This window comes from Leptodactylus fuscus, chromosome 7, assembly GCF_031893055.1.
Source record: "Leptodactylus fuscus isolate aLepFus1 chromosome 7, aLepFus1.hap2, whole genome shotgun sequence".
In the NCBI taxonomy this organism is placed as follows: Eukaryota; Metazoa; Chordata; class Amphibia; order Anura; family Leptodactylidae; genus Leptodactylus; species Leptodactylus fuscus.
Window position 1 is genome coordinate 90,282,838 of NC_134271.1, and position 25,061 is coordinate 90,307,898.

A 25,061-nucleotide genomic window follows, 5' to 3' on the forward strand; every position below is an offset into this window, starting at 1 on the left:
AATTTTTACTACTGGTATACAGTGCCATTGTCTGACTGGGAATTCAAAGAATATATTGGGAATACAAATACCCTCATTTCTTGCTACTGCCATATAGTGCCAGTGTCTGACTGGGAATTCAAAGAATATATTGGGGTTACGTGCACCCACAATTTTTACTACTGGTATACAGTGCCATTGTCTGACTGGGAATTCAAAGAATATATTGGGAATACAAATACCCTCATTTCTTGCTACTGCCATATAGTGCCAGTTTCTGACTGGTAATTCAAAGAATATATTGGGGTTACGTGCACCCACAATTTTTACTACTGGTATACAGTGCCATTGTCTGACTGGGAATTCAAAGAATATATTGGGAATACAAATACCCTCATTTCTTGCTACTGCCATATAGTGCCAGTGTCTGACTGGGAATTCAAAGAATATATTGGGGTTACGTGCACCCACAATTTTTACTACTGGTATACAGTGCCATTGTCTGACTGGGAATTCAAAGAATATATTGGGGTTATAAATACCCTCATTTCTTGCTACTGCCATATAGTGCCAGTTTCTGACTGGGAATTCAAAGAATATATTGTGGTTACGTGCACCCACAATTTTTACTACTGGTATACAGTGCCATTGTCTGACTGGGAATTCAAAGAATATATTGGGAATACAAATACCCTCATTTCTTGCTACTGCCATATAGTGCCAGTGTCTGACTGGGAATTCAAAGAATATATTGGGGTTACGTGCACCCACAATTTTTACTACTGGTATACAGTGCCATTGTCTGACTGGGAATTCAAAGAATATATTGGGAATACAAATACCCTCATTTCTTGCTACTGCCATATAGTGCCAGTTTCTGACTGGTAATTCAAAGAATATATTGGGGTTACGTGCACCCACAATTTTTACTACTGGTATACAGTGCCATTGTCTGACTGGGAATTCAAAGAATATATTGGGAATACAAATACCCTCATTTCTTGCTACTGCCATATAGTGCCAGTTTCTGACTGGTAATTCAAAGAATATATTGGGGTTACGTGCACCCACAATTTTTACTACTGGTATACAGTGCCATTGTCTGACTGGGAATTCAAAGAATATATTGGGAATACAAATACCCTCATTTCTTGCTACTGCCATATAGTGCCAGTTTCTGACTGGTAATTCAAAGAATATATTGGGGTTACGTGCACCCACAATTTTTACTACTGGTATACAGTGCCATTGTCTGACTGGGAATTCAAAGAATATATTGGGAATACAAGTACCCTCATTTCTTGCTACTGCCATATAGTGCCAGTTTCTGACTGGTAATTCAAAGAATATATTGGGGTTACGTGCACCCACAATTTTTACTACTGGTATACAGTGCCATTGTCTGACTGGGAATTCAAAGAATATATTGGGAATACAAATACCCTCATTTCTTGCTACTGCCATATAGTGCCAGTTTCTGACTGGTAATTCAAAGAATATATTGGGGTTACGTGCACCCACAATTTTTACTACTGGTATACAGTGCCAATTTCTAACTAGGAATTCAAAATGCGCAAGGCTCCCGGAAAGGGACGTGGACGAGGCCGTGGGCGAGGTCGGGGGAATGGTTCTGGGGAGCAAGGTAGCAGTGAAGCCACAGGGCGTCCCGTGCCTACTCCTGTGGGGCAGCAAGCATTGCGCCACTCCACAGTGCCAGGGTTGCTTGCCACATTAACTAAACTGCAGGGTACAAACCTTAGTAGGCCCGAGAACCAGGAACAGGTCTTGCAATGGCTGTCAGAGAACGCTTACAGCACATTGTCCAGCAGCCAGTCAGACTCTGCCTCCTCTCCTCCTATTACCCAACAGTCTTGTCTTCCTTCCTCCCAAAATTCCGAAGCTTTACAGAACAATAACCCAAACTGTCCCTGCTCCCCAGAGCTGTTCTCCGCTCCTTTCATTGTCCCTCAACCTGCCTCTCCACGTCACGATTCCACGAACCTAACAGAGGAGCATCTGTGTCCAGATGCTCAAACACTAGAGTCTCCTCCATCTCCGTTCGATTTGGTGGTGGATGACCAGCAACCCACCCTCATCGACGATGATGTGACGCAGTTGCCGTCAGGGCATCCAGTTGACCGGCGCATTGTGCGGGAGGAGGAGATGAGACAGGAGTTGGAAGAGGAAGTGGTGGATGATGAGGACACTGACCCGACCTGGACAGGGGGGATGTCAAGCGGGGAAAGTAGTGTGGATGTTGAGGCAGGTGCAGCACCAAAAAGGGTAGCTAGAGGCAGAGGCAGAGGTCAGCAGCTTAGGCGAAGCCAGGCCACACCCGGAATCTCCCAAGATGTTCCAGTTCGTACCCAGCCCCGAAAAACTCCCACCTCGAGGGCACGTTTCTCGAAGGTGTGGAGTTTTTTCAAGGAATGCGCCGAGGACAGATATAGTGTTGTCTGCACAATTTGCCTCTCGAAATTGATTAGGGGCTCTGAGAAGAGCAACCTGTCCACCACTTCAATGCGCCGTCATTTGGAATCCAAGCACTGGAATCAGTGTCAGGCAGCAACGGCAGGACAAAGGCCGCCTGCCGTTCACGCCACTGCCACTGCCTCTGCCACTGCCTCTGCCTCTGCCACTGCCACTGCTGACTGTGCTGGCGATGCACTCCAGAGGACGAGCCAGGACACCACTTCATCTGCCTCCGCCACTTTGTTGACTTCTACCTCATCCTCCCCTGGTCCTGTCTTATCTCCTTCTCCTGCACCATCAAAGGCACCATCAGGCGTTTCTTTACAACAACCCACCATCTCTCAGACATTGGAGCGGCGGCAGAAATACACTGCTAACCACCCACACGCGCAAGCCTTGAACGCCAACATCGCTAAACTGCTGGCCCAGGAGATGTTGGCGTTCCGGCTTGTTGAAACTCCCGCCTTCCTGGACCTGATGGCAACTGCGGCACCTCGCTATGCCGTCCCTAGCCGTCACTACTTCTCCCGGTGTGCCGTCCCCGCCTTGCACCAGCACGTGTCACTCAACATCAGGCGGGCCCTTAGTTCCGCGCTTTGCACAAAGGTCCACTTGACCACCGACGCGTGGACAAGTGCATGCGGACAGGGACGCTACATTTCACTGACGGCACACTGGGTGAATGTAGTTGAGGCTGGGACTGCTTCCCAAACTGGCTCGGTGTACCTCGTCTCCCCGCCTAACATTCCTGGCAGGGACACGAGAAGAACACCCCCCTCCTCCTCCTCCTCTACCGCCTCCTCCTCCGCCACCGCCTCCTCCTCCGCCACCGCCTCCTCCTCCGCTGTTAGATTGACCCCAGCTACGAGTTGGAAACGTTGCAGCACTGGCGTTGGTAGACGTCAGCAGGCTGTGCTGAAGCTGATCAGCTTGGGGGACAGACAGCACACTGCCTCCGAGGTGAGGGATGCCCTCCTCGATGAGACGGCAATATGGTTTGAGCCGCTGCACCTGGGCCCAGGCATGGTCGTTTGTGATAACGGCCGGAACCTGGTAGCAGCTCTGGAGCTTGCCGGACTCCAACATGTTCCATGCCTGGCCCACGTCTTCAACCTAGTGGTGCAACGTTTCCTAAAGAGCTACCCCAATGTTCCAGAGCTACTGGTGAAAGTGCGGCGCATGTGCGCCCACTTTCGCAAGTCGACAGTAGCCGCTGCTAGCTTAAAATCTCTCCAGCAACGCCTGCATGTGCCACAACACCGGCTTTTGTGCGACGTCCCCACACGCTGGAACTCAACGTTTCAGATGTTGAATAGAGTGGTTGAGCAGCAGAGACCTTTGATGGAATACCAGCTACAAAACCCTAGGGTGCCACAAAGTCAGCTGCCTCAGTTTCACATCCATGAGTGGCCATGGATGAGAGACCTTTGTGACATCCTACGGGTCTTTGAGGAGTCCACAAGGAGGGTGAGCTCTGAGGATGCGATGGTGAGCCTTACAATCCCGCTCTTGTGTGTTCTGAGAGAATCCCTGATTGACATCAGGGATAACTCAGATCACACAGAGGAGTTAGGGATAGCATCCGATCCGTCACAGCTGGAGAGTAGGTCCACACATCTGTCCGCTTCACTGCGTTTAATGGAGGAGGAGGAGGAGGAGGAGGAAGAAGAGTTGTCCGATGATGTGATGGTGATACAGGAGGCTTCCGGGCAACTTCGAATCGTCCCATTGTTGCAGCGCGGATGGGTAGACATGGAGGATGAGGAGGAAATGGAGATTGAACTTTCCGGTGGGGCCAGAGGAGTCATGCCAACTAACACTGTGGCAGACATGGCTGAGTTCATGTTGGGGTGCTTTACAACCGACAAGCGTATTGTCAAAATCATGGAGGACAACCAGTACTGGATCTTTGCTATCCTTGACCCCCGGTATAAAAACAACATCTCGTCTTTTATTCCGGTAGAGGGGAGGGCCAATCGCATCAATGCTTGCCACAGGCAATTGGTGCAGAATATGATGGAGATGTTTCCAGCATGTGACGTTGGCGGCAGGGAGGGCAGTTCCTCCAGTAGGCAACCAAGTTCTCACCGGTCCACACAAACGAGGGGCACACTGTCTAAGGTCTGGGACACCTTGATGGCACCCCCTCGCCAAAGTGCCGCCATGGAGGGTCCTAGTGTCACCAGGCGTGAGAAGTATAGGCGCATGTTGCGGGAATACCTTTCCGACCACAGCCCTGTCCTCTCCGACCCCTCTGCGCCATACACGTATTGGGTGTCGAAGTTGGACCTGTGGCTTGAACTTGCCCTATATGCCTTGGAGGTGCTGTCCTGTCCTGCCGCCAGCGTCCTATCTGAGAGGGTGTTCAGTGCAGCCGGTGGCATCATCACTGACAAGCGCACCCGTCTGTCAGCTGAGAGTGCCGACCGGCTCACTTTGATAAAAATGAACCACCACTGGGTAGAGCCGTCATTTTTGTGCCCACCTGTGTAAAGCACCCCAACATGAAACTCCATGTCTGTACTCAACCTCTCCAATTCCTCCGCATCCTCATACTCATCCACCATAAGCGTTGCACAATTCTGCTAATACTAGGCTCCCTCCACCCTGATTTCCCCCAACTCTGCTGGTTAGAGGCTCCCTCCACCCTGATTTCCACCAACTCTGCTGGTTAGAGGCTCCCTCCACCATGAATTTGCCCAAACTGGGCTGTTTAGAGGCTCCCTCCACCATGAATTGGTCCAAACTGCGGTTTTTAGAGGCTCCCTCCACCATGAATTGGTCCAAACTGGGCTGTTTAGCGGCTCCCTCCACCATTAATTGGTCCAAACTGGGCTGGTTAGAGGCTCCCTCCACCATGAATTTGCCCAAACTGGGCTGTTTAGAGGCTCCCTCCACCATGAATTTGCCCAAACTGGGCTGGTTAGAGGCTCCCTCCACCATGAATTGGTCCAAACTGGGGTTTTTAGAGGCTCCCTCCACCATGAATTGGTCCAAACTTGGCTGTTTAGAGGCTCCCTCCACCATTAATTGGTCCAAACTGGGCTGGTTAGAGGCTCCCTCCACCATGAATTGGTCCAAACTGGGTTTTTTAGAGGCTCCCTCCACCATGAATTGGTCCAAACTGGGGTTTTTAGAGGCTCCCTCCACCATGAATTGGTCCAAACTGGGCTGTTTAGCGGCTCCCTCCACCATTAATTGGTCCAAACTGGGCTGGTTAGAGGCTCCCTCCACCATGAATTTGCCCAAACTGGGCTGTTTAGAGGCTCCCTCCACCATGAATTTGCCCAAACTGGGCTGGTTAGAGGCTCCCTCCACCATGAATTGGTCCAAACTGGGGTTTTTAGAGGCTCCCTCCACCATGAATTGGTCCAAACTTGGCTGTTTAGAGGCTCCCTCCACCATTAATTGGTCCAAACTGGGCTGGTTAGAGGCTCCCTCCACCATGAATTGGTCCAAACTGGGTTTTTTAGAGGCTCCCTCCACCATGAATTTGCCCAAACTGGGCTGTTAAGAGGCTCCCTCCACCATGAATTGGTCCAAACTGGGCTGGTTAGAGGCTCCCTCCACCATGAATTTCCCAAAACTTGGCTGTTTAGAGGCTCCCTCCACCATTAATTGGTCCAAACTGGGCTGGTTAGAGGCTCCCTCCACCATGAATTTGCCCAAACTGGGCTGTTTAGAGGCTCCCTCCACCATGAATTGGTCCAAACTGGGTTTTTTAGAGGCTCCCTCCACCATGAATTGGTCCAAACTGGGCTGTTTAGAGGCTCCCTCCACCATGAATTTGCCCAAACTGGGCTGGTTAGAGGCTCCCTCCACCATGAATTGGTCCAAACTGGGCTGGTTAGAGGCTCCCTCCACCATGAATTTGCCCAAACTGGGCTGTTTAGAGGCTCCCTCCACCATGAATTGGTCCAAACTGGGTTTTTTAGAGGCTCCCTCCACCATGAATTGGTCCAAACTGGGCTGTTTAGAGGCTCCCTCCACCATGAATTTGCCCAAACTGGGCTGGTTAGAGGCTCCCTCCACCATTAATTGGTCCAAACTGGGCTGGTTAGAGGCTCCCTCCACCATGAATTTGCCCAAACTGGGCTGTTTAGAGGCTCCCTCCACCATGAATTTGCCCAAACTGGGCTGTTTAGAGGCTCCCTCCACCATGAATTTGCCCAAACTGGGCTGGTTAGAGGCTCCCTCCACCATGAATTGGTCCAAACTGGGTTTTTTAGAGGCTCCCTCCACCATGAATTTGCCCAAACTGGGCTGGTTAGAGGCTCCCTCCACCATGAATTGGTCCAAACTGGGTTTTTAGAGGCTCCCTCCACCATGAATTTGCCCAAACTGGGCTGGTTAGAGGCTCCCTCCACCATGAATTGGTCCAAACTGGGTTTTTTAGAGGCTCCCTCCACCATGAATTTGCCCACACTGGGCTGGTTAGAGGCTCCCTCCACCATGAATTGGTCCAAACTGGGGTTTTTAGAGGCTCCCTCCACCATGAATTTGCCCAAACTGGGGTGTTTAGAGGCTCCCTCCACCATGAATTTGCCCAAACTCTGCTGGTTAGAGGCTCAATCCACCCTGATTTTCAAAACAAATGTTGGTGCCAACCTCAACTTACTACAAGGGCCAAATTCACTGCTGGTGACAAGCTCTCCTCACTGCAAGTGCCAAATACACATGTTTCAAGGTGTTTTCCTACTGTCAGAGAGGTGGTATTGAGTGTGTAAAGTGTGTAGTTGTTAGGCTGTGATGTTGGGGTAATAGAGGGTCTTTGGTGTGTTAGATGCCCCCAGACATGCTTCCCCTGCTGTCCCAGTGTCATTCCAGAGGTGTTGGCATCATTTCCTGGGGTGTCATAGTGGACTTGGTGACCCTCCAGACACGGATTTGGGTTTCCCCCTTAACGAGTATCTGTTCCCCATAGACTATAATGGGGTTCGAAACCCATTCGAACACACGAACATTGAGCGGCTGTTCGAATCGAATTTCGAACCTCGAACATTTTAGTGTTCGCTCATCTCTACATAGAATACTTTTCCAGAACTGAGCTGGCTTCTTGAGGTGTTTTTCAGCAAATTTAACTCTGGCCTGTCTATTTTTGGAATTGATGAATGGTTTGCATCTAGATGTGAACCCTTTGTATTTACTTTCATGGAGTCTTCTCTTTACTGTTGACTTAGAGACAGATACACCTACTTCACTGAGAGTGTTCTGGACTTCAGTTGATGTTGTGAACGGGTTCTTCTTGACCAAAGAAAGTATGCGGCGATCATCCACCACTGTTGTCATCCGTGGACGCCCAGGCCTTTTTGAGTTCCCAAGCTCACCAGTCAATTCCTTTTTTCTTAGAATGTACCTGACTGTTGATTTTGCTACTCCAAGCATGTCTGCTATCTCTCTGATGGATTTTTTCTTTTTTTTCAGCCTCAGGATGTTCTGCTTCACCTCAATTGAGAGTTCCTTTGACCGCATGTTGTCTGGTCACAGCAACAGCTTCCAAATGCAAAACCACACACTTGGAATCAACCCCAGACCTTTTAACTACTTCATTGATTACAGGTTTACGAGGGAGACACCTTCAGAGTTAATTGCAGCCCTTAGAGTCCATTATCCAATTACTTTTGGTCCCTTGAAAAAGAGGAGGCTATGCATTACAGAGCTATGATTCCTAAACCCTTTCTCCGATTTGGATGTGGAAACTCTCATATTGCAGCTGGGAGTGTGCACTTTCAGCCCATATTATATATATAATTGTATTTCTGAACATGTTTTAGTAAACAGCTAAAATAACAAAACTTGTGTCACTGTCCAAATATTTCTGGCCCTAACTGTATAGGGTTGTTCTGTTAGACTTCAGCTACTGGGACTAAATGAAAAATCTGTAATTGGGCTCCTATCTACCACCTTCCATTTTGAACAATGGTATATTTTATGTGACAGAGAGACTTTCGGGGGTCCCTTAGGACCCAGGCCCTGACTGTGATGGCTACCTCTGCACCCCTATAGACATGCCCTTGAGTATGAGCCATGGGGATTTCCTACATCTAAATTTCGAGAAATGAGAAGTGCCTCTTTTTTAGATACCAGCTCCATCTATAACAGTCTCAATAGTAGTTCACCATTATTACAACCATTAATATACCAATATTACCAGCTGCATCTGGTACCCTCATAGTATTGCCAGTCATAGTCAATACCCAAAGAGTAACTTCAGCAACAGTTAGTGCCCACAGAAATGCCCAGTCTCTGTAAATTTCTCTGTACAGATCACATCTTTATAATATTGCCTGTCAGTATCTGGTCTCAAAGCAGTACCAACAATAGTCAGTTGAGATGAGTTTCACTATATCATTGTGAGCAGGGATTAGTGGTCCCATAACATTAGCTGTAACAGTTAAAGCCCTCATAGGATAGCCAGATTACTTTATGCCCCCAAAATACTAGCAGTATGTAACATCATGGCATTGCTAGTCATAGTCATTAACCATGTAAGAAGAGTTGTGTCCACATAACATTTACTGTCACAGTTTATGTCCACAAATCCACAGAATACTGACTGTGGGAATTTTACGGGACGATTTGCAAAATAGTCATAGTGAGGCAACACCTAACCCTGAAAAAAAAACGGTCATTCAGAGCATTAATACCCTATAGACAGTTCACTATAGGCTACTGATATACTGTACGGTGTGACTCAGGCATATCAATTCACTCATCAACAAGATGCCAAACAACAAATAAATCAAATTCTGAAGGCTGATGCTGATAATTTATACTGTTATAGCCATATGCCATATGCTAAGAAGTAATACCAGACATGGTGCCAATCAATAACAAGAACTACAAGAATCTGATAATGACATAATAACATCTTCTACGCCTGACAGCCTGAGTATAGTAGTTATATTCTTTTACATATGGGTGATCTTCTGATACAAAGTAGTAGTTACTAGAGATGAGCGAACAGTGTTCTATCGAACTCATGTTCGATCGGATATTAGGCTGTTCGGCATGTTCGAATCGAATCGAACACCGCGTGGTAAAGTGCGCCATTACTCGATTCCCCTCCCACCTTCCCTGGCGCCTTTTTTGCTCCAATAACAGCGCAGGGTAGGTGGGACAGGAACTACGACACCGGTGACGTTGAAAAAAGTAGGCAAAACCCATTGGCTGCCGAAAACATGTGACCTCTAATTTAAAAGAACAGCGACGCCCAGCTTCGCGTCATTCTGAGCTTGCAATTCACCGAGGACGGAGGTTTCCGTCCAGCTAGCTAGGGCTTAGATTCTGGGTAGGCAGGGACAGGCTAGGATAGGAAGGAGAAGACAACCAACAGCTCTTATAAGAGCTAAATTCCAGGGAGAAGCTTGTCAGTGTAACGTGGCACTGACGGGCTCAATCGCCGCAAACCAGCTTTCCCAGGATCCTGAATGGAATACACTGTCAGTGTATTCCCGTATACCCGATATATACCCCCGATACCCGTTCCAACGGTGTTCCCCCCCACCTTCACCCCAGAAATACCCTGCAAGTCCCCTAGCAATAGAATTGGGGCTATATACACCCACTATTTTTGCTACTGCCATATAGTGCCATTGTCTCACTGGGAATTCAAAGAATATATTGGGCTTACATATAACTTCAATTCCAGGGAGAAGCTTGTCAGTGTAACGTGGCACTGACAGGCTCAATCGCCGCAACCCAGCTTTCCCAGGATCCTGAATGGAACACACTGACAGTGTATTCCCGTATACCCCATATATACACCCCAAATCCCCGTTCCAACGGTGTGCCCCCCCACCTTCACCTCAGAAATACCCTGCAAGTCCCCTAGCAATAGAATTGGGGCTATATACACCCACAATTTTTGCTACTGGTATATAGTGCCATTGTCTGACTGGGAATTCAAAGAATATATTGGGGTTACGTGCACCCACAATTTTTGCTACTGGTAGATAGTGCCATTGTCTCACTGGGAATTCAAAGAATATATGGGGGTTATGTGCACCCACAATTTTTGCTACTGGTATATAGTGCCATTGTCTGACTGGGAATTCAAAGAATATATTGGGGTTACGTGCACCCACAATTTTTGCTACTGGTATATAGTGCCATTGTCTCACTGGGAATTCAAAGAATATATGGGGGTTACGTGCACCCACAATTTTTGCTACTGCTATACAGTGCCATTGTCTCACTGGGAATTCAAAGAATATATTGGGGTTACGTGCACCCACAATTTTTGCTACTGCTATACAGTGCCATTGTCTCACTGGGAATTCAAAGAATATATGGGGGTTATGTGCACCCACAATTTTTGCTACTGGTATATAGTGCCATTGTCTGACTGGGAATTCAAAGAATATATTGGGGTTACGTGCACCCACAATTTTTGCTACTGCTATACAGTGCCATTGTCTGACTGGGAATTCAAAGAATATATTGGGGTTACGTGCACCCACAATTTTTGCTACTGCTATACAGTGCCATTGTCTCACTGGGAATTCAAAGAATATATGGGGGTTATGTGCACCCACAATTTTTGCTACTGGTATATAGTGCCATTGTCTGACTGGGAATTCAAAGAATATATTGGGGTTACGTGCACCCACAATTTTTGCTACTGCTATACAGTGCCATTGTCTCACTGGGAATTCAAAGAATATATGGGGGTTACGTGCACCCACAATTTTTGCTACTGCTATACAGTGCCATTGTCTCACTGGGAATTCAAAGAATATATGGGGGTTATGTGCACCCACAATTTTTGCTACTGCTATACAGTGCCATTGTCTCACTGGGAATTCAAAGAATATATGGGGGTTATGTGCACCCACAATTTTTGCTACTGGTATATAGTGCCAGTTTCTGACTGGGAATTCAAAGAATATATGGGGGTTACGTGCACCCACAATTTTTGTTACTGGTATACAGTGCCATTGTCTGACTGGGAATTCAAAGAATATATGGGGGTTATGTGCACCCACAATTTTTGCTACTGCTATATAGTGCCATTGTCTCACTGGGAATTCAAAGAATATATGGGGGTTACATATAACTTCAATTCCAGGGAGAAGCTTGTCAGTGTAACGTGGCACTGACGGGCTCAATCGCCGCAACCCAGCTTTCCCAGGATCCTGAATGGAACACACTGACAGTGTATTCCCGTATACCCCATATATACACCCCAAATCCCCGTTCCAACGGTGTGCCCCCCCACCTTCACCTCAGAAATACCCTGCAAGTCCCCTAGCAATAGAATTGGGGCTATATACACCCACAATTTTTGCTACTGGTATATAGTGCCATTGTCTGACTGGGAATTCAAAGAATATATGGGGGTTACGTGCACCCACAATTTTTGCTACTGCTATACACTCACCGGCCACTTTATTAGGTACACCTGTCCAACTGCTCGTTAACACTTAATTTCTAATCAGCCAATCACATGGCAGTAACTCAGTGCATTTAGGCATGTAGACATGGTCAAGACAATCTCCTGCAGTTCAAACCGAGCATCAGTATGGGGAAGAAAGGTGATTTGAGTGCCTTTGAACGTGGCATGGTTGTTGGTGCCAGAAGGGCTGGTCTGAGTATTTCAGAAACTGCTGATCTACTGGGATTTTCACGCACAACCATCTCTAGGGTTTACAGAGAATGGTCCGAAAAAGAAAAAACATCCAGTGAGCGGCAGTTCTGTGGGCGGAAATGCGTTGTTGATGCCAGAGGTCAGAGGAGAATGGCCAGACTGGTTCGAGCTGATAGAAAGGCAACAGTGACTCAAATAGCCACCCGTTACAACCAAGGTAGCCAGAAGAGCATCTTTGAACGCCGCACAGTACGTCGAACTTTGAGGCAGATGGGCTACAGCAGCAGAAGACCACACCGGGTGCCACTCCTTTCAGCTAAGAACAGGAAACTGAGGCTACAATTTGCACAAGCTCATCGAAATTGGACAATTGAAGATTGGAAAAACATTGCCTGGTCTGATGAGTCTCGATTTCTGCTGCGACATTCGGATGGTAGGGTCAGAATTTGGCGTCAACAACATGAAAGCATGGATCCATCCTGCCTTGTATCAACGGTTCAGGCTGGTGGTGGTGGTGTCATGGTGTGGGGAATATTTTCTTGGCACTCTTTGGGCCCCTTGGTACCAATTGAGCATCGTTGCAACGCCAAAGCCTACCTGAGTATTGTTGCTGACCATGTCCATCCCTTTATGACCACAATGTACCCAACATCTGATGGCTACTTTCAGCAGGATAATGCAATGCCATGTCATAAAGCTGGAATCATCTCAGACTGGTTTCTTGAACATGACAATGAGTTCACTGTACTCCAATGGCCTCCACAGTCACCAGATCTCAATCCAATAGAGCATCTTTGGGATGTGGTGGAACGGGAGATTCGCATCATGGATGTGCAGCCGACAAATCTGCGGCAACTGTGTGATGCCATCATGTCAATATGGACCAAAATCTCTGAGGAATGCTTCCAGCACCTTGTTGAATCTATGCCACGAAGAATTGAGGCAGTTCTGAAGGCAAAAGGGGGTCCAACCCATTGCTAGCATGCTGTACCTAATAAAGTGGCCGGTGAGTGTACAGTGCCATTGTCTGACTGGGAATTCAAAGAATATATGGGGGTTACGTGCACCCACAATTTTTGCTACTGCTATACAGTGCCATTGTCTCACTGGGAATTCAAAGAATATATTGGGGTTATGTGCACCCACAATTTTTGCTACTGGTATATAGTGCCATTGTCTGACTAGGAATTCAAAGATTATATTGGGGTTACGTGCACCCACAATTTTTACTACTGGTATATAGTGCCATTGTCTGACTGGGAATTCAAAGAATATATGGGGGTTACGTGCACCCACAATTTTTGCTACTGCTATACAGTGCCATTGTCTCACTGGGAATTTTAAGATTATATTGGGGTTATGTGCACCCACAATTTTTGCTACTGGTATATAGTGCCAGTTTCTGACTGGGAATTCAAAGAATATATGGGGGTTACGTGCACCCACAATTTTTGCTACTGGTATATAGTGCCAGTTTCTGACTGGGAATTCAAAGAATATATGGGGGTTACGTGCACCCACAATTTTTGTTACTGGTATATAGTGCCAGTTTCTGACTGGGAATTCAAAGAATATATGGGGGTTACGTGCACCCACAATTTTTGCTACTGCTATATAGTGCCATTGTCTCACTGGGAATTCAAAGAATATATGGGGGTTACATATAACTTCAATTCCAGGGAGAAGCTTGTCAGTGTAACGTGGCACTGACGGGCTCAATCGCCGCAACCCAGCTTTCCCAGGATCCTGAATGGAACACACTGACAGTGTATTCCCGTATACCCCATATATACACCCCAAATCCCCGTTCCAACGGTGTGCCCCCCCACCTTCACCTCAGAAATACCCTGCAAGTCCCCTAGCAATAGAATTGGGGCTATATACACCCACAATTTTTGCTACTGGTATATAGTGCCATTGTCTGACTGGGAATTCAAAGAATATATGGGGGTTACGTGCACCCACAATTTTTGCTACTGCTATACACTCACCGGCCACTTTATTAGGTACACCTGTCCAACTGCTCGTTAACACTTAATTTCTAATCAGCCAATCACATGGCAGTAACTCAGTGCATTTAGGCATGTAGACATGGTCAAGACAATCTCCTGCAGTTCAAACCGAGCATCAGTATGGGGAAGAAAGGTGATTTGAGTGCCTTTGAACGTGGCATGGTTGTTGGTGCCAGAAGGGCTGGTCTGAGTATTTCAGAAACTGCTGATCTACTGGGATTTTCACGCACAACCATCTCTAGGGTTTACAGAGAATGGTCCGAAAAAGAAAAAACATCCAGTGAGCGGCAGTTCTGTGGGCGGAAATGCGTTGTTGATGCCAGAGGTCAGAGGAGAATGGCCAGACTGGTTCGAGCTGATAGAAAGGCAACAGTGACTCAAATAGCCACCCGTTACAACCAAGGTAGCCAGAAGAGCATCTTTGAACGCCGCACAGTACGTCGAACTTTGAGGCAGATGGGCTACAGCAGCAGAAGACCACACCGGGTGCCACTCCTTTCAGCTAAGAACAGGAAACTGAGGCTACAATTTGCACAAGCTCATCGAAATTGGACAATTGAAGATTGGAAAAACATTGCCTGGTCTGATGAGTCTCGATTTCTGCTGCGACATTCGGATGGTAGGGTCAGAATTTGGCGTCAACAACATGAAAGCATGGATCCATCCTGCCTTGTATCAACGGTTCAGGCTGGTGGTGGTGGTGTCATGGTGTGGGGAATATTTTCTTGGCACTCTTTGGGCCCCTTGGTACCAATTGAGCATCGTTGCAACGCCAAAGCCTACCTGAGTATTGTTGCTGACCATGTCCATCCCTTTATGACCACAATGTACCCAACATCTGATGGCTACTTTCAGCAGGATAATGCAATGCCATGTCATAAAGCTGGAATCATCTCAGACTGGTTTCTTGAACATGACAATGAGTTCACTGTACTCCAATGGCCTCCACAGTCACCAGATCTCAATCCAATAGAGCATCTTTGGGATGTGGTGGAACGGGAGATTCGCATCATGGATGTGCAGCCGACAAATCTGCGGCAACTGTGTGATGCCATCATGTCAATATGGACCAAAATCTCTGAGGAATGCTTCCAGCACCTTGTTGAATCTATGCCACGAAGAATTGAGGCAGTTCTGAAGGCAAAAGGGGGTCCAACCCATTGCTAGCATGCTGTACCTAATAAAGTGGCCGGTGAGTGTACAGTGCCATTGTCTGACTGGGAATTCAAAGAATATATGGGGGTTACGTGCACCCACAATTTTTGCTACTGCTATACAGTGCCATTGTCTCACTGGGAATTCAAAGAATATATTGGGGTTATGTGCACCCACAATTTTTGCTACTGGTATATAGTGCCATTGTCTGACTAGGAATTCAAAGATTATATTGGGGTTACGTGCACCCACAATTTTTACTACTGGTATATAGTGCCATTGTCTGACTGGGAATTCAAAGAATATATGGGGGTTACGTGCACCCACAATTTTTGCTACTGCTATACAGTGCCATTGTCTCACTGGGAATTTTAAGATTATATTGGGGTTATGTGCACCCACAATTTTTGCTACTGCTATATAGTGCCAGTTTCTGACTGGTAATTCAAAGAATATATTGGGGTTACGTGCACCCACAATTTTTACTACTGGTATATAGTGCCATTGTCTGACTGGGAATTCAAAGAATATATGGGGGTTACGTGCACCCACAATTTTTGCTACTGCTATACAGTGCCATTGTCTCACTGGGAATTCAAAGAATATATTGGGGTTATGTGCACCCACAATTTTTACTACTGGTATATAGTGCCATTGTCTGACTGGGAATTCAAAGAATATATGGGGGTTACGTGCACCCACAATTTTTGCTATTGCTATACAGTGCCATTGTCTCACTGGGAATTCAAAGAATATATTGGGGTTATGTGCACCCACAATTTTTACTACTGGTATATAGTGCCATTGTCTGACTGGGAATTCAAAGAATATATGGGGGTTACGTGCACCCACAATTTTTGCTACTGCTATATATTGCCAGTTTCTGACTGGTAATTCAAAGAATATATTGGGGTTACGTGCACCCACAATTTTTACTACTGGTATATAGTGCCATTGTCTGACTGGGAATTCAAAGAATATATGGGGGTTACGTGCACCCACAATTTTTGCTACTGCTATACAGTGCCATTGTCTCACTGGGAATTCAAAGAATATATTGGGGTTATGTGCACCCACAATTTTTACTACTGGTATATAGTGCCATTGTCTGACTGGGAATTCAAAGAATATATGGGGGTTACGTGCACCCACAATTTTTGCTATTGCTATACAGTGCCATTGTCTCACTGGGAATTCAAAGAATATATTGGGGTTATGTGCACCCACAATTTTTACTACTGGTATACAGTGCCATTGTCTGACTGGGAATTCAAAGAATATATGGGGGTTACGTGCACCCACAATTTTTGCTACTGCTATACAGTGCCATTGTCTCACTGGGAATTCAAAGAATATATTGGGGTTATGTGCACCCACAATTTTTGCTACTGGTATATAGTGCCATTGTCTGACTGGGAATTCAAAGAATATATTGGGGTTACGTGCACCCACAATTTTTACTACTGGTATATAGTGCCATTGTCTGACTGGGAATTCAAAGAATATATGGGGGTTACGTGCACCCACAATTTTTGCTACTGCTATACAGTGCCATTGTCTCACTGGGAATTCAAAGAATATATTGGGGTTATGTGCACCCACAATTTTTGCTACTGGTATATAGTGCCATTGTCTGACTAGGAATTCAAAGAATATATGGGGGTTACGTGCACCCACAATTTTTGCTACTGCTATACAGTGCCATTGTCTCACTGGGAATTCCACAAATAATTTGGGGATTCATTCACCCTACATCTCAGGCTCTTGCCATATTCACCCAGGTTGTCAGTGCTGCACCAGCTCGTTCCCAGACAGCTCGGCCCGAAAAACACGTTACCTATATAGAGGATTTGGACAATGAAGACAACATGTTCTAAATCTAATGTCTGCACCTTCTCCAGAATTAAAATAAAGGCAGCGTTTAACTTTCAAATAGCACTGCACAAAGGAAGAGCTTATCAGCTTGTCTCATGACATGCTACTGAAAAGTGTCATTTGTGTATCTTAATGTAAATATAGTTGTATAAGCTTTTTGGGTTTTAGGCACTGCCAAGTTATTTATTACCACCCGCTCCCTTATAATGATGATGACGCCAAAGTCACTGTGGGTGTTCAGAGCTCACAGCTTTGGTTGACATTTGTCTTGCTCTCTGTCGGTACCAGCTGTCTTTTTGGATACCGTAAAGTTATGTTGACTTTATTAACAGCTATAGAAGCTTTAGCCAGGTTGTGACGGTGTGTAACCCTAACAACACTAAGTGGGATACACATTAATAGTCAGTCTATGTACGCTAAACGTATCACTGAAGTAATTTTTTTTCCCTCTCCCCTAATATAAGAAAGGAACAGACATTAGACCTAGACCGGGGTTCGAGGCTTGTAAAAATCCAGTATTATTTGTTCTTCATGATGTGAAATATGTGTTGAAAAGCAACCCAAGATGAAGTCAGCCATGTGTGCCAGTGTGTTACTTGGCATGCCTTTGCTGGCCCCAACTGTAAGGGTCACTCTCCATTTCCTCCATTTTCCACTCCCCTTCACACCATTTGTGGTGAAGCAATGAGATGCACTGAAGTGCACCCTCTAGCCTCGTGTGGGACAGGGACATGAGATGCCACTCCAACCCCCTCGTCTTCCTCCGCCAGCCAACGGTGCGAAGATGAGAGGAGTGTGCTCTGAATGTTTTCTGCCTAGCAGAGGCTAGTTCTCACTTACGAAAATGGCCCCACTTTGACCTGTATATCAGGCACAATGGTGTAGGTTTCAAAGAAACATGGCACCAACAAGTTGGAAAACGTGGGCCATGCGTGGACCGTGTTTGAGTCTGGCAAGCTCCAGATCTGCTACCAGGTTCCAGCCATTATCACAGGCGCAAAAATGCCAGGCCCCAGGTGTAGCAGGGAAAAAAAAATGCCATCTCAGCCAGGATGGCATCCCTGACCTCGGAGGCACTGTGCTGTCTGTCCCCCAAGCTGATCAGTTTCAGCACGGCCTGCTGACATCTCCCCATGCCAGTGTTACAGTGTTTTCCGCTAGTAGCTGGGGTGGAGGTTGCAGCTTCGTAGGGTTTCAGTCTACTCCTGCCATGAATTTTGGCCTGGGAGAGGAGATAGGCCACCCCAGTTTCCACCCGGGGAACAGACTCCACCACATTCACCCTGCCTGTCATTAAAGATAAGCACTGCAGCATCCCTGACCACAGGCGCTTGTCCATGTGTCGGTGGTCAAGTGGACCTTGCAGCAAAGCGCAGAGCTCTGGGCCCGACTGATGTTATGGGACACATGCAGGCGCAAGGCAGGGACAGCACACCAAGAGAAGTAGTAACGGCTAGGCCCAGCATAGGGAGGTGCCCCAGCTGCCATCTGCTGACGGAAGGCCTGGGTCTCCAGAAGCATAAACAAACACCAACATCTCCAGGGCCAGCAGTTTATCGATGAGGCTGTTAAAGGCTTGGGCATGGGGGTGGGTTGTGTTGTACTTCTGCCTGCAATGAAAAGCTTGGGAAATGTGGAGTGGCTGGGAAGAGGCGCATGATGGTGCAGGCCAAAAGGGCGCATGAGGGTGAACTCCCCAATGTGTCAGAGATAGGTGTGTAGGTGTCCTTGCATCATATACTTGCACCATATTTGGCTTTGGAAGTTAATTTTGTGCCAAAAAGTGGTTAAGACAGCGATCCCTCAGCTACTCCCGTTACACTGTCTAGTGAAATTACCATCTTTGGAAGTGGACCACCACTTGTAAGATCCCAAAGGAAGCAGGCAAGAGATGTGCAGTGCAGAAAAAAAGATGAGAAAATAAGTGTAGGCTGTAGAGCACAGAGGGATCGGAGAGGACAGAGCTGGTGTCGGCCAGGTATTCCCACAACATGCGCCTATACTTGTCCCTCCTGGTGACACTAGGCCCCTGAGTGGCAGTAATTTGTCCAGGGGGGCCATTAACGTGTTCCAGACCTAGGAATAAGTCTTCCAACAGGGTAGAGTTTTGCATGCCTTTGCTTCTACCCACTGTTTTTGCTGCTTAGCTTCCCTCCACATCTACACTGCTTTCACCCCTAAACATCACCCCAGTTTATGCCTTTGTTTCTACCCTGTTTTTTTTGTTGAATTAGCTTCCCTCTACATCTACACTGCTTTAGCCCCTAGACATCACCCCTGTCCATGTGGGGTCGGTGGCCTCGTCATCCACCAACTCCTCTTCCAATTGCGCACTGGCCCCTTACTGCAAACCGCACATGACCACAGCTTGCCCTGATCGCAACTGTGTCTCATGATCCCCACTTAGGTCCAGACAAGTCGGTGGCAGGTCCAAAACCCCAAAATTGGAAGGAAATGGCGGATGCTGCAGTATTTCTAACACCTGTTCCTGGTGCTCGGGCCTGGTCTGTGTTGTACCCTGCACCCTGCTTAACACAGCTGCCATATCCGAAGTTGTGCTGAGCGCATGCTAATGTTTCGTGTCCAGTGCAATGGATGGGATGGGATTTCACATAAGTCTGCCACCCATGGCCACTCATGGTTGAGCAACTGAGGGAGTTGACTTTGACGAACCCGAGGGTTTTGGAGTTGGAACTACATCAAAGGTCTGTGCTGCTCACACACTCTGATATGTTTAGTGCCAGCAGTGTGGAGACGTCGCACAACAGCCGTTGTTCCAGCAGGTACAGGCGTTGTAGGAGTGCATAGAGGCTAGCAGCGGCAACTATAGACTTTAAAAACTATCCGCACAAGCGCCACACTTTCACCAGTAGCTCAGGAACATTGGGGTACCTTTTTCAAAAGATTAGCAGCAATGAGTTAAAAACGTGGCCCAGGCATGGAATATGTTGCAGGCTGCCAAGCTACAGAGCCAATCCCAGGTTACGGCCATTATCACACATGACAACATGCCTGGGCCCAGGTGCAGTGGCAAAAACCACATTGCCGTCTCATCGAGGATGGCATGACTCACTTTGTAGGCAGTGTGCTGTCTGGCCCCCAAGCTGATGAGCTTCAGCACGGCCCGCTGACGTCTCCCCACACCAGTGTTGCAGCGTTTCCAGCTCGTAGCTGGGGTCAATTTAACAGCGGAGGAGGGTGGTGTTTCAGCCCTCCTCCCAGGAATGTTGTGTGGGGAGACAAGTCAGGCCACCACATTTTGCGACCCGGTCCACGCCTCATCTACATTCAACCACTGTGCCCAAATTGAAAGGTAGCGTCCCTGTCCGCATGCACTTGTCCATTCGTAACTGGTCACATGGAACTTTAGGGCTAAGCGCTGAATTTAGGGACCGCCTCATGTTTGGGGGAAAGTGCTGGTGTGGACGGCACAGTGCGGTGGCGCAGTAGACACTCTGCCCAAAAAGGATTCCACTCTGCCCAGCCGGGATTCCAACATCTCCTGGGCCAGATTTCTTGAGATGAGGCCGTTGAAGCCTTGGGCATGTGGGTGGGTTGCGCTGTACTTTAGCATGAAATGAAAGGCTTGGGAGATGGGGAGTTGCTGGGAAGAGGCGCATGATGGCGCGGGCAAAAGGAGAAATGGCAGGAAAAGTTGAGGATAAGGGTGAACTCCCCAAAGTGTCAGAGGCAGATGTGGAGGTGTCCTGGCTGCTGGTCTGGACTGCAGCGCCAGCCCTGTCAACAGTGGGAGAGGCAGTGGCCGCCAGGCCAAACGACGATTATCCTGCGCTTGCTCTCACCCACTGAGCCCAGGGCTTGCCTTCCAAATGATGGCACCCGCAAGAGGTGGTGAGATTCCTCTCCGCAGATCTCCAAACCATCTTGGACTTGCAAATTGCACTAAATTTGTCATGTAACTGACATGTATATGATGAGTCTATCCATTGTCTGTTCATTTTGGTGAAAGTCAGCCCGTCAGCTGACAGACAGCTGTGCTTGTCAGTGATGATGCCACCGGCTGCTTGTACCCCCAGTTTTTGCTGCTTAGCTTGCTTCCACATCCACACTGCTTTTGCCCCTAGACATCACCCTAGTCCATGCCTTAGCTTGTACCCCCAGTTTTTCCTGCTTAGCTTGCCTCCACATCCACACTGCTTTTGCCCCTAGACATCATCCCAGTCCATGCCTTAGCTTGTACTCCCAGTTTTTCCTGCTTAGCTTGCCTCCACATCCACACTGCTTTTGCCCCTAGACATCACCCTAGTCCATGCCTTAGCTTGTACCCCCAGTTTTTCCTGCTTAGCTTGCCTCCACATCCACACTGCTTTTGCCCCTAGACATCACCCCAGTCCATGCCTTAGCTTGTACCCCCAGTTTTTCCTGCTTAGCTTGCCTCCACATTCACACTGCTTTTGCCCCTAGACATCACCCCAGTCCATGCCTTAGCTTGTACCCCCAGTTTTTCCTGCTTAGCTTGCCTCCACATCCACACTGCTTTTGCCCCTAGACATCACCCCAGTCCATGCCTTAGCTTGTACCCCCAGTTTTTCCTGCTTAGCTTGCCTCCACATCCACACTGCTTTTGCCCCTAGACATCATCCCTATCCATGCCTCTGCCCCTAGCCATAACTCTGCCACCCCTGGAAACTCATGGTGCAGAAACTTTGGGAGCTGACTTTGAGGAACCCTTGGGTTTTGTAGATGGAACTCCATCAAAGGTCTGTGCAGCTCACACACCCTGCTCAAGATATGGTATTGTAGGGTTTCAGCGTGTGTGAATGACAGACAACAGCCTGTGTTTGGACAGATGTAGGCCTTGCTAGAGTGTTTTTAGGCTAGCAGCGACTCCTGTGCACTTGCAAAAGTGGGCGCACAAGCGCCGCATTTTCAACAGTAGCTTCGGTACATTTGGGTATGTTTTAAAAAAACTTTGCACCACTAGGTTAGACGTGGGCCAAACATGGAACGTGTTGGAGACTGGCAAGCTCCAGAGCCGCTACCAGGTTCCAGCCATTATCACAGGCGTAAAAATGCCAGGCCCCAGGTGTAGCAGGGAAAAAAAAATGCCATCTCAGCCAGGATGGCATCCCTGACCTCGGAGGCACTGTGCTGTCTGTCCCCCAAGCTGATGAGCTTCAGCACCGCCTGCTGACGTCTCCCCACACCAGTGTTTTAGCGTTTGCCGCTAGTAGCTGTGGTGGAGGTTGCAGCGTCGTAGGGTTTCAGTCTACTCCTGCCATGAATTTTGGCCTGGGAGAGGAGATAGGCCACCCCAGTTTGCACCCGGGGAACAGACTCCACCACATTCACCCTGCCTGTCATTAAAGATAAGCACTGCAGCATCCCTGACCACAGGCGCTTGTCCAAGTGTCGGTGGTCAAGTGGACCTTGCAGCAAAGCGCGGAACTAAGGGCCCACCTGATGTTGAGCGACACGTGCTGGTGCAAGGCGGGGACGCCACACCGGGAGAAGTTGAGACGGCTAGGGACGGCATAGTGAGGTGCCACAGTTGCCATCAGGTCCGGGAAGGCGGGAGTTTCAACAAGCCGGAACACCAACCTCTCCTGGGCCAGCAGTTTAGCGATGTTGGCGTTCTAGGCTTGCGTGGGTGGGTGGTTAGCGGTGTATTTCTGCCGGCGCTCCAATGTCTGAGAGATGGTGGGTTGTTGTAAAGAAGCGCCTGATGGTGCCTTTGATGGTGCAGGAGAAGGAGATAAGACAGAAACAGGGGAGGATGAGGGAGAAGTCAACAAAGTGGCGGAGGCAGATGAAGTGATGTCCTGGCTCGTCCTCTGGAGTGCATCGCCAGCACTGTGAGCAGAGGCAGTGGCATGAACGGCGGGCGACGTTTGTCCTGCCGTTGCTGCCTGCCACTGATTCCATTGCTTGGATTCCAAATGACGGTGCATTGAAGTGGTGGACAGGTTGCTCTTCTCAGGGCCCCTACTCGATTTTGAGAGGCAAATTGTGTAGACGACACTATATCTGTCCTCGGCGCATTCCTTGAAAAAACTCTACACCTTCAAGAAACGTGCCCTCGATGGGGGAGTTTTTCTGGGCTGGGTACAAAAGGGAACATCTTCGGACATTCCGGGTCTGGCCTGGCTTCGGCAAAGCAGCTGACCTCTGCCTCTGGACATGTCTCTGCCTCTAGCTACCCTTTTTGGTGCTGCACCTGCCTCAACATCCACACTACTTTCCCAGCTTGACATCCGCCTTGTCCAGGTTGGGTCGGTGTCCTCGTCGTCCACCACCTCCTCTTCCAACTCCTGTCTCGCCTCCTCCTCCTGCACAATGCGCATGTCAACTGGCTGCCCTGACAGCAACTGCGTCTCATCGTCGTCGATGAGGGTGGGTTGCTGGTCATCCGCCACCAAATCGACCGGAGATGGAATGGAGGAGACTCTACTGTTTGAGCATCTGGACACAGATACTCGTCTGTTAGGTCCGTGGAATCGCGAAATGGAGGGGCAGGTTGCGGTACAGTCAAAGGAAGGGAGAACAGCTCTGGGGAGCAGGGACAGTTGGGGTTATTGTTCTGGGAAGATTGGGAATTTTGGGTGGAAGGAGGACAAGACTGTTGGGTAAGAGGAGGTAGAGGCTGCCTGGCTGGTGGACAATGTGCTTTAAGCATTATCCGACAGCCATTGCAAGACCTGTTCCTGGTTCTCGGGCCTACTAATCTTTGTACCATTCAGCCTAGTTAATGTGGAACTTTTGTGCAAAGCGCAGAACTTAGGGCCCGCCTGATGTTAAGGGACACACGCTGGTACAAGGCTCAACTCACCCTAAGTGCCAAAAACACTGCTGGTGCAAGGCTCTACTCATGCCAAGGGCCTCAATCTCTGCTGGTAGCTCAGCTTAAGGTCCTGTAACTTTGTTTGGAAGGGCTCATGTTAAGGGCTAGAAAAGTGAATTTTGGAAGGTCTTACCACATCACACACACACACACACACTCAAAATGACAGTTAAGGGTGAGGGCTTTTGGAATTCCCATTGCCTATTCCATTTGTGGTTGTCATGGGGAACGTGATTTAAAGGGGTGGTTGTTACTGCTTGTTGAGCTTAAATTGGGGTTTGTGTCCATCCATTTGGGGAGTAAAGAAGGTTTCCAGGTATTTTCCCACTTTGATAGAGGTTTTTTTGAATGTGGAAAGTGTGTAGTTGTTAGGCAGTGATGTTGGGGTAATAGAGGGTCTTTGGTGTGTTAGATGCCCCCAGACATGCTTCCCCTGCTGTCCCAGTGTCATTCCAGAGGTGTTGGCATCATTTCCTGGGGTGTCATAGTGGACTTGGTGACCCTCCAGACACGGATTTGGGTTTCCCCCTTAACGAGTATCTGTTCCCCATAGACTATAATGGGGTTCGAAACCCGTTCGAACACACGAACATTGAGCGGCTGTTCGAATCGAATTTCGAACCTCGAACATTTTAGTGTTCGCTCATCTCTAGTAGTTACCCTATATATAGTAGTTATAATCTAGTACACAGGAGACAGAATCAAATCAAATCAAATAGGCTTTATTGGTCCGTCTGAATAGATATTTGGCATTGCCAAAGCTAGTAAAGTGGAGGGGGGAGTTGGAGTCGAGGAGGAGAGTATGGGGGTGGGGTGGGGGGTGATTTGGGGTATAACAGTCCGTGGAGTCTCATCTTTCTCTTAGTTGGTGAAAGCTGTATGGGGGGGCGTGTGATTTGGGGTATAACAGTCCGTGGAGTCTCATCTTCCTCTTAGCTGGTGGCCGCTATATGGGGGGGTGGGGTGGGGTTGGTGGTTTGGGGTATAACAGTCCGTATTATACTAAGCATATTTTTGAACATATATTAGTTATCTCTCTATATTAGAAAAATGAATTCCTGTCTGTCTGTCTTTTCTTTATGCGCGACCAAACGACTGGACCAATCTACACCAAATTTGGCACACAGATACTTCAGGTGTCTGGGAAGGTTTAAGATGAGAACCCAAATCGCTTGGA